An 8,527-nucleotide genomic window follows, 5' to 3' on the forward strand; every position below is an offset into this window, starting at 1 on the left:
AGTCGAAATGTCTCATGATATCCACAAAAATACAATATCAACTGCGGATTACCAAACATGTCTCCTAATATCTACAAAAATATTATATCAAGTGCGAATTATCAAACATGTCCCCTAATACTCACAAAAATATAAAATTTACAACGCAACCAAAAATACATGTAAGGTAATATTAACAAAAACACAAAGTGAGCAAGTTTTTGCTCTCCAGATTACCAAACACGTCCATATCTAATCTTCAATCTGCAACAAATCAAAACAAAAAAAAAAAGAAAAAAAGAAAACGAAAAAGAAATACAAATTGACTTTTCATAGATAAAACTTTTCACTAATAAAAAATATAAATAGATAGGAAAAAATAGGCTTGCAAAATTCAATAGATAAGAGAAAATAAGTTTGAATTTCAACAGATAAAAAAATTAGAACAAAAAATTTTAACAGATAGGAAAAGATAGGACAAGAATTTCAATAGATAGAATTTTACACAGATAGAAATTTCAACAAATAAAAAAAATAGGACAATAATTTGAATAGATAGACAAAAAAATTGAATAGATAAAACAAAAATTTGAACATATAGATATAAATTTGAATAAATACTAAAAAAAAATCAACAGATAGAAAAAAGCCAATAGATAAATTAAGGAGTAAAATTGATAACAACATGTCCTCGAGAACTAACAAAAGGACTTCCACTACAACAAAAAAAAGTCTTTGGTGACAAACTCATTTTGCCTTCAAGCATCAAATTTTCGTCACCAAAGTGATCTGCAATGAAATAATTTTGTCACCACGTTCGTCGCCTATACGTTGTCGCTGAAAGTAGCTTGTGATGAAAAATCGTTTCGTGACCTAGTTTTCATTTTTGACGACGAAATTTTTCATCTCTAAATGTTGCATTTTTTGTCCTCTATAACATCAATTTCGTTACTAGAGTTAGATAATATTTTATTTTAATTGTTTTGGCCACAAAATATTTCATCACCAAATATGAAGATAGAGGTTTTAGTGACAAAATTTATCCTCACCAATGATATAGATGAAGGTGACAAAAAAATTCGTCACTAAAATGAACACAAAACAAAATTCTTCAATGACAAAAATTTGTCGCCAATTATTTCAATTTAGCGACAAAATATTTAGCAAATGTGACGAAATTATTTGTTTGAAACTATATCATTAGTAACAAAATTATTTGTCATGTTGTTTGAAAACTAATAGCGACGGTTTTTTTTTATATTTCGTTGCTAATAATAATTAATTTTTTTTAAATGAGGGTAATATTTTCAATTTTTCTTTTCAATAAAAATTCCCTACGCATTTTAATAACATGTTTAATAAAATATCTATTACAAATCAATACAAAAATCTGCTCATTTTCATAAACATCACAGTCGAAATGTCTCATAATATCCACAAAAATACAATATCAACTGCGGATTACCAAACATGTCTCCTAATATCCACAAAAATATTATATCAAGTGCAAATTATCAAACATGTCCCCTAATACCCACAAAAATATAAAATTTACAACGCAACCAAAAATACATGTAAGGTAATATTAACAAAAACACAAAATGAGCAAGTTTTTGCTCTCCAGATTACCAAACACGTCCATATCTAATCTCCAATCTGCAACAAAACAAAACAAAAAAAAAAGAAAAAGAAAATGAAAATGAAAAAGAAAAAGAAAAAGAAAAAGAAAAAGGAAGACAATTATTATCTTATCAATCAAATATGTAATTTAATATTTTTCAGGTCCAAGTATTGGAAAAGTACATTTTTCGATTTAGTTTTCAAACTGAGATTCCCTTGCTAGTTCCGTAAATTTTAAAAACTTATATTGGTCCCTGCTGAGATGTTTGGATTGTTCCTCGGGTATTCTCGTGACTGTTTCACGATTTTGGTCCCCGATAGCCTATTTTCAAGCCTAAGTGCTAGAAACGTGCATTTTTTAAACCGAGGAGTCCTATGCTAGTTTTGTAAGTTTCCACAATTTATATTGGTCCCTCCCGAGGAGTTTAAGGTGTTTCCCGTGCCTTCTCATGGCTATTACATGATTTTGGCTCCCCGATGGCCTATTTTCAAGCCTAAGTGTTAGAAAAGTGTATTTTTTAACTTAGTTTTCAAATAGGGAGTTCCGTGCTAGTTCTGTAAGTTTTCACAAGTTGCAATTGTCCCTTCCGAGGTGTTAGGGGTGTTTCCCATGCCTTCTCGTGGTTGTTTAACGATTTTGGCCCCCCTATTTTCAAGCCTAAGTGTTGGAAAAATACTTTTTTTAACTTAGTTTTCAAAACAGGAGTCCTGTGCTAGTTCTGTAAGTTTCCAAAACCTACATTGGTCCGTCCCGAGGTGTTCCCCAGGCCTTCTAGAGGTTATTTCACGATTTTGGCCCTCGTTGACCTGTTTTCAAGCCTAAGTATTGGAAAAGTGCATTTTTAAACTTAGTTTTCAAACCGAGAGTCCCTTGCTAGTTCCATAAGTTTTCACAACTTACATTGATCCCTTTTGAGGTGTTTGGGGTGTTTCCCAAGCCTTCTCGTGGCTATTTCATAATTTTGAGCCCCAATGGCTTATTTCTAAGCCTAAGTGTTTGAAAAGTGCATTTTTCAAGCCAAAGTCCCGTGCTAGTTTCATAAGTTTTTACAACTTACATTGGTCACTCCCGAGATGTTCGGGATGTTCCCCAGGCCTTCTTGTGGCTGTTACATGATTTTGGCTCCCGATGGCCTATTTTCAAGCCTAAGTGTTGGCAAAGTGCATTTTTGACTTGGTTTTCAAATCGGGAGTCTCGTACTAGTTTCGTAAGCTTCCACAACTTACATTGGTCTTTCCTGAAGTGTTAGGCGTTTTCCCAAGCCTTCTCATGGATTTTTCACGATTTTAGCCCCCGATAGCCTATTTTCAAGCCTAAGTATTGAAGAGTGCATTTTTTGACTTAGTTTGAAAAGTGTATTTTTCTACATAGTTTTCAAAACGGAAATCTCATCCTATATCCATGCATATATTATTATGACTTACGAAGATGTATAAGATATTTAATTGGTTATGTTTTCTTTTTTTTCCCTTGATATTGCATTTCCATTTAACATATATGGGTTTTCAATAATGCTACAATAAATAAAACAATATACATGGGTTTTCAGTAGGTTCACCCGCAACCTCTACCAACAACCCATACAACAAATATAACATATTCGGATTTTCAGTAGGTTCACTCTCAACCTCTTAAAGACCATTATGGGTTTTCAGTAGGCTCATCCTTAACCTCATCTACGTGCGTGATTGTGTACATGCCTGTATGTGTATATATATATATATATCAATGTTTAGAAGATACCTGCTCGTCAATTTCTATCTAAGGCCTTTGAGAAGAGTCACCTTAATCTTAATCTCGAATCACATAATTTGTTTGCCAGAATTAATGTGCTGTTGTCGGAGGATATCCATATGACTCCTGCAGATGTTGCAAAAAATTTAATGCCCAAGACTGTTTCAATGGATGTTTGAACTTGATTGACAATTTGATTGTAGCTCTTAAGATAGAAAAAGAGGAAGCCAGAATGAAAACAAAGGAATAAGCAAAAAACCAAAAAAAAAAGAATCATTAGGCAAAGAAGTGAAAGAGAAGATAAGGAAAAACTAGCTACAGCAGAAAGAAAACAAATGAACTAGTAACTAAAGAAGCAAATGGTAATTATCCATATGTTCCAAAAACTAAACATGTGATACCTGCAGTCATGATCATTATCCATAATTTCAGAGAACACCACATAGTCATATGATCATTATCCATATGTTCCAAAAACTAAACATGTGATACCTGCAGCCGTGATAATCTCTCTGTTGCCGCCTTGCTAATTTGTAGCAATGCAGTCCAGGTCCATCATAATTTCAAAGAACACCACATATCATATGCCTTTAAGTTTGAATCCCCTAGCACATAGACATCCATGCTTAATTCTTCTTATCCTCCTAGCAATTATTATATCATCAAAGGAAGTTCCATCTAATCACTTAAACTTTGACAATTAATTATGACTCATAATACTTAATTGCCCATTGTATCTTCTTAGCATTTCCTATGACATTATCATACAGAAATTGAACAGAAAATTGTCTAAAAGTATCCACCTATTTCTCCATCCAGATGCAACATAAAATTTAACAAATAGGAATAATATATATGTTATTTGACATCTAACACGGTTTTTAGTATAAATTGCAAAAAATGACGGGAACTAATTATCATGTTTGTCCTGAACAAAAGTAAGGAAATTTATCTATGATGAGAAACTAATTACCATGTTGGTATCAAATTCACTGCTATGAACAACCAATACTCAGTAGTCCCAAGAATAAGAGCATTTTTCGACCCTAGAAATCGAACCACCAATGCAACAACCAAAGAAAAAACCGTAAAAGATGAATACAAAATCCCAAGTGAAATCGTCCCTAAATCTTCCTTCTGAAACCAAAATTCAATTCAAATTAATCAAAATATCAGCCTAAAAATAATAAATTATTCAACTGATTAATTTCACTTCTATCCCTTAAACTATCACCATTTTCTTTATTTCATCTTTAAAATTTCAATTGCATTTAGTCCTTCAAATTTCTGATATCTATGGAGAATATCAGAAATGGTTGCAATTTATAGAGTTGGCTATTTAGCTGTGCGCGTATTCTTGTCCTTCTTCCTGATAGTTAAGACATTTATAGTTTTCTCTTAACAGTGCTTCTATAAATAATGAATTTTAGCAATGAACTGGCACTGGTTCACAATAGATGGTTGAACAGGGCTTTGCAGCATTACCAGTAATGGCTCGATGTTGGGAAGACTCTATGCCTGAAGAAGATGACCACAATGAATCAAGTGAGGTGTGGGTGTCTGGTCGAGCTACCATTGCTAGAGCTTTGTCTAATCTTCTACAGCAGGGTTGGCTTAGACCTGCACAGCAAATGGTTAGTCTATAAATGTAGTTAATTGTAGTCTTTGTGAACATGGCTATACAAGAATTTAATAATATTTTCCTTGGTCTTAGTGTATATCTGTACCTGTGAAATTATACATGTTTTTAGGCTCTTTCAAGAATAAATCACTGCAGTTAATGAAAATTCAATAAAATCACTTGCTTTCTCACCATAGCAAGTTACATGCTCAATACTATCTTTTTAAGTATGCTTGTCAGACGAGAAATAAAGAGTGTGAGCCGTCTGAATTTTTTAGCATTGTAAAATAAACCGTAACTTTCAGCTCCTGCAATTACTTTTTCTCATGACTATATTGGAAATTAATTGTTTCTCCAAACTTGCTCAAGTAATCTAAACTGTGCCAGCAGTTAAGTTCTCTGAAATTTTATGGTTCTTAGATTTTCAATTTTCATTTCACCTTTCAGGTTTTGGAACATGTTCATTTTTTGGTGCGGTGTTTTTTACTCCAGCAACCAAACAAAGCATACTAAAAGCAAGTTTCCTCTTCAGCATGGAAAATAATATGATTTGTTTCTGGAAAATCAATTTTTGTGTGCTCCAAGAATGAACAAGATTTATTGGAAACCATTTTTTTGTAAAATAATCTTTATAATATTGTAGTCTATACACCAAAACTAACAAGTTGCCAAATTCAGTCGCAAGAAAATAAAAGAGAACAAATTATAAAATTGTGACTTTCATGTAGAGTATATTTTTCTCTTTCAAATTTTATTGATTTAGAAACATACAAGCAACGAGGAAACACCTGGCAATTCAGTTGCAGGTAGAGATTGACTTCCACCACTGCCAAATGCAACACATATTCTCACCTCCAGAGCTGATAAAAATGAGTACAAAATTGCTTTGTGTAATTCTTGAAAGTATAGACAATGCACTTCCCTTCTATCATGTGAGCACTCTGTACATCATAATGGTCCGACAAAAACAACTTCTTCGCTCCGTGAAACTGCCTCCAGCCTTAATTCGAGTTTGAATTTGCAAAATCATGTCAAATTGAGTTAAATCTGATGGGTTTGAACCTTATCTGAACCAATTTGAAGCCCTAGCAACCTGAATTGAACTAAAATTCCCTTCAATTAAGTTCGAGACTACGGAGAATTCTTGTGTGAAAGGCGCGAACATGTTTCCTGAATTAGTTTTAAAGCTAAGTCGAATTGTTAACAACATTTTCACAGAGAGAGAGAGAGCATACGGGTAGTAGGACTTAGAGAAGATGACGATGGAATGGGACGCTATGCTACCACTGCCCCTACTCATCGCCGCTACTCACAGTCGCTCTACGCCACCTCGTTGCTCTACGCCGTTGAGTGAGTGAGAGAGAGGCGATTGAGACTGAGTGAGCGTGCGAGAGAGAAAGAGAGAGACGCCACTGAGAGAGAGATGAGCGACTGAGAGAGATATTGCTGCTGCTGGACGCCGCTGCACACCGCCGCCTCTGCTGCCCTACACCATTGAGAGAGAGAGAGAGAGAGAGAGAGAGATGAGCACGACTGAGAGACAGAGAGAAAGATGAGCGACTGTGAGCAAGAGAAGAAGAAGAAGAAGAAAAAGGGGAAAATTTTGGGGGGAATTTTGGGAATAATTTGTTAGTTTTTTTTTTTTAATTTTAATTTTTTCAGACGTAGCAAACAGACGGGTTTGAAAAGTCAAAATAGGTTTTGTATTAAAAATTTGTTTTAATTTTTAAAAATTATTTTTTGAGTTTTTAATTAGTTTTTCTTTTAGTGAAATTTTTTAATATTTTAATCAATTAAAAAATTATTAAAATATTAAAAACGTTCACTAAAAATTAAAAAAAATAAGGGTTGAAACTTGAAAATTAGTTTTCGAAAATTGAAATCAAATGAAATCAATTCAAACTCACTTATTTAATAAAGGGGTTTAAATGGGTTCGGTGGAGATGGAGATGGAGGTGGAGTGTTAGTGGTGGTGGTAGTGGAGCGGCGACGACGGTAATAGTAGTGGTGGGGCAGTGGTAGTGGTGGTGGTGGTGGAAGCAGTGGAGAGGTGATGGTGGTAGTGGTGGTGATGCAGTGGCGGGGGCGGTGGTGGTGGTGGAAGAATAGAGGCAGTGGTGGTGAAGTAGTAGCGGTAGTGGTGTAAAGGTGATGGTGGTGGTAGTGAAGTGGTGGCGGTGGCAGTGGTGGTGGAAGAGAGTTAGTGGCGGTAGTGGTAGAGTGGTGATGGCGGTTGTGGAAGATAGGTGGTGGTAGTAGTGATAGTAGTAGTGGAGTGACAACGATAGTAGAGTAATGGCGGCACTGGTTGTGGAGTAGTAGCGGTTGTGGCGATGGAAGTGGAAAAGAGGTGGTGGTGTAGTAGTGGCAACAGTAGCGGCGGTGGTAATGGATCTGTGGCGGCAGAGATGGTGGTGGTGTTGGAGTGGTGGCATTGATGGTAGAAAAATCCATTTAAATAGGTACTCATGTTTAACCCAAAGAGGGCTTTGCAAAATAAGAGTTGATTTGGGCAAATAAAGAAGGCTTCTCACTTATAGTATGAAACGATGATGTTTTGCATAATAAAACTATAGGAGACGAAATTATTTCTTCATGGAAAATTTTGTACAATGGTGATGAAAATTTTCTTTAAAATGGCGCCCAAATATTTCGGAAAATTTCCCAAGCGTGGAAAATTTTTTTGCGACAAAAAATAAAATATAGAGACGAATAAAATTTTCGTCACCTATTGTTTTATTGATTAAAAGCATTTGGTGATAAAATTTGATTTTTCTCTCTAAAAATACTACAATCGCAGACGAAATTTTACTTTTATTTCTAAAACATATATATTTGGAGATGAAATTTTTTTTCATTATGCGTTTTTGTCACCAAAGACCTTTTTTTATTGTAATGTTCTCACCAAACTATTTCACAAAGGATAGACCTCTCACCAGTAAAAAAAATCAACTGGACCTAATATTTTATGTTGTTTCTAGATTGGATTTATCATTAATTTACTCTTATGATCATGATTCATGAGGCAAATGCAATAGTATTATGAATATTCAATGTAACCTAGCCATACCAAGGTGGCTAAAAATTGAACCTCATCTTTCTCAATTAGCAATATCAAAATAAATTGCTTTTTGATTTTTTTTGAAAAAAAAGTGTAAAAAATATTAAATTTATGAGAAAATTATTGAAAAGTCCAATCTTAAAGAGGGTATAAAGCATTGGTCTAGTGGTTATTTTTTATTGATAAGAAGTCCACATTTTGTAAAATAATTTGGTGAGAAATCTTTTTATTTGTTTTGAAAGACATTTTTGTTTCTAATTTTTTCTATTAATTTATATATTTGACTTTTTTTATCTGTTTAATTTTTTTTTGATATCTGTTTAAATTTATATCTATCGGTTCAAAAATTTTCACAATCTGTTCAATTGTTCCCCTTGTCTGTTGAAATATCCGTCTAAATTTTATTATCTATCAATTTTTTCCCTTATCTATTTAAATCTGTCTATCTCTATCTCTCTATTTGTAAAAAATTGATTCTCTTTGTTCTTATTTGTTGAAATGCTATTTATGA

At 33.7% G+C, this 8,527-nt stretch overlaps 1 long non-coding RNA gene across 2 annotated transcripts; it reads right to left on the bottom strand.

Annotated features, from left to right (window-relative positions):
* Positions 1–1,368: 1,368 nt before the first annotated feature.
* On the bottom strand, positions 1,369–6,506 carry LOC145801887 (uncharacterized). Of its 2 annotated transcripts, XR_014343667.1 has the most exons (4): positions 5,744–6,506; positions 3,827–4,954; positions 3,344–3,460; positions 1,369–1,635 (listed from the first exon to the last, which is right to left on the bottom strand). It is a non-coding gene; the product is annotated as an uncharacterized LOC145801887 (long non-coding RNA). The 2 variants fall into 2 exon arrangements; XR_014343666.1 differs by having other exon boundaries at positions 3,344–4,954.
* Positions 6,507–8,527: the final 2,021 nt, after the last annotated feature.

Source organism: Camellia sinensis, chromosome 11 (assembly GCF_055761805.1).
Source record: "Camellia sinensis isolate YWXY chromosome 11, ASM5576180v1, whole genome shotgun sequence".
In the NCBI taxonomy this organism is placed as follows: domain Eukaryota; kingdom Viridiplantae; phylum Streptophyta; class Magnoliopsida; order Ericales; family Theaceae; genus Camellia; species Camellia sinensis.